This window comes from Schistocerca gregaria, unplaced genomic scaffold, assembly GCF_023897955.1.
Source record: "Schistocerca gregaria isolate iqSchGreg1 unplaced genomic scaffold, iqSchGreg1.2 ptg000587l, whole genome shotgun sequence".
NCBI classification, from domain to species: Eukaryota; Metazoa; Arthropoda; class Insecta; order Orthoptera; family Acrididae; genus Schistocerca; species Schistocerca gregaria.
This window is the reverse complement of record NW_026061977.1, coordinates 170,001-172,500: the sequence shown is the minus strand read 5'-3', so window position 1 is coordinate 172,500 and position 2,500 is coordinate 170,001.

The window sequence follows — 2,500 nt, the reverse complement described above, 5'->3', positions numbered from 1 at the left end:
CCCCCACCAGCCGGCTGTAGTGCGTGCGCTCACGCAGCGCGCGGCCAGCACGCCGGGCGGCCCCCCCTCACCGGCCGGGGACTGTCCCGCCAAGCCACAGCCTCGTATCGCTTCATACCCACATGGCCAACTCAGGTTCGGGGGCATGGCGGGTACCGCCGAAACAACCGGTTCACAGATGTACCGATCGTCGCTATCACCGATGCACCTGCAGCGCGAACAACCGCTCAACAACTGATTTCCAGTTCATTTGCGGATCTTTGGCAGCAAACGTATACGTCAATCTACATTTGCGAAATCTACGATTCTGGCATGCCTGCATGTTATGTGTCACGACACGCTACATCAGCCCACATACACACTGCGGCATGTACACGAGAGAACACGTGGAAGATGGTCCGCGCACGTGTGCAATGTCCCTTGCGCGGTCGACTGTCAACCGGCCTCTGTAGCATGTCGCAGATGTGGAACGCGGTCCACCGTGCTATCATGTTGTGTGGGGCAATACGATTAAATAGGAAAACCCTCGTCGCTACATCAACAGACGGCTCACGCTGATTCCCGGCAGAGGGAGGAGGGGGGGGGGGGGGGCCAACATGCAATACTTTCGTCCGTACCTACTTACCACATGTCTGTACGGCGTACAACAGTGCAATCTCGCTGTAATGGGGAGACGAGACAAGTAGCATCGTGCACAACATATGGCCCTTATGATTCGCCATTGTAGGGCGCAGCCGGTGTACGGTCAAGCATGTGCCACATTATGTCACTCAGTACGTAACGACGGATGATCAGTGTGGGTTACGCGTACATCAGCGGACAGTCCACACAGGCCGTACCACAACGTACACTGACTGCATCGACAACCGAATGCAACTGAACAGCTGCAAGGCTCATTTCACAAACAAACGCCTGACCGACCAGCTTGGAAGGGCAGGAGGGGAGGGCGATATTCGTTCTGTAGCGGTACACCCTTCCAGTGGTTAGCGGGACTGTGTAGAAAGTACGCAACACTCGAAAGACCTTTATGTGAGGGTACGCACCATGGCATCAAGAAATACACATGACACCAGAGGATCCAAGCAGTGAACTATGTTCAGAGGGTTGCTGTTAGGCAAAGCTACATTCCTGTGACGTTACATGTGACAGTTAAGGTGCAGTGTAAGTTAGGTTAAGGTGCAGTGTAAGTTAGGTTAAGGTGCAGTGTAAGTTAGGTTAAGGTGCAGTGTAAGTTAGGTTAAGGTGCAGTGTAAGTTAGGTTAAGGTGCAGTGTAAGTTAGGTTAAGGTGCAGTGTAAGTTAGGTTAAGGTGCAGTGTAAGTTAGGTTAAGGTGCAGTGTAACTTAGGTTAAGGTGCAGTGTAAGTTAGGTTAAGGTGCAGTGTAACTTAGGTTAAGGTGCAGTGTAACTTAGGTTAAGGTGCAGTGTAACTTAGGTTAAGGTGCAGTGTAACTTAGGTTAAGGTGCAGTGTAACTTAGGTTAAGGTGCAGTGTAACTTAGGTTAAGGTGCAGTGTAACTTAGGTTAAGGTGCAGTGTAAGTTAGGTTAAGGTGCAGTGTAACTTAGGTTAAGGTGCAGTGTAACTTAGGTTAAGGTGCAGTGTAAGTTAGGTTAAGGTGCAGTGTAACTTAGGGTAAGGTGCAGTGTAACTTAGGTTAAGGTGCAGTGTAACTTAGGTTAAGGTGCAGTGTAACTTAGGTTAAGGTGCAGTGTAAGTTAGGTTAAGGTGCAGTGTAAGTTAGGTTAAGGTGCAGTGTAAGTTAGGTTAAGGTGCAGTGTAAGTTAGGTTAAGGTGCAGCGTAACTTAGGTTAAGGTGCAGCGTAACTTAGGTTAAGGTGCAGCGTAACTTAGGTTAAGGTGCAGCGTAACTTAGGTTAAGGTGCAGCGTAACTTAGGTTAAGGTGCAGCGTAACTTAGGTTAAGGTGCAGCGTAACTTAGGTTAAGGTGCAGCGTAACTTAGGTTAAGGTGCAGCGTGGGTTAGGTTAGGGGCCAACGTGGGTTAGGTTAGGGGCCAACGTGGGTTAGGTTAGGGGCCAACGTGGGTTAGGTTAGGGGCCAACGTGGGTTAGGTTAGGGGCCAACGTGGGTTAGGTTAGGGGCCAACGTGGGTTAGGTTAGGGGCCAACGTGGGTTAGGTTAGGGGCCAACGTGGGTTAGGTTAGGGGCCAACGTGGGTTAGGTTAGGGGCCAACGTGGGTTAGGTTAGGGGCCAACGTGGGTTAGGTTAAGGGCCAACGTGGGTTAGGTTAAGGGCCAACGTGGGTTAGGTTAAGGGCCAACGTGGGTTAGGTTAAGGGCCAACGTGGGTTAGGTTAAGGGCCAACGTGGGTTAGGTTAAGGGCCAACGTGGGTTAGGTTAAGGGCCAACGTGGGTTAGGTTAAGGGCCAACGTGGGTTAGGTTAAGGGCCAACGTGGGTTAGGTTAAGGGCCAACGTGGGTTAGGTTAAGGGCCAACGTGGGTTAGGTTAAGGGCCAACGTGGGTTAGGTTGCCAGAG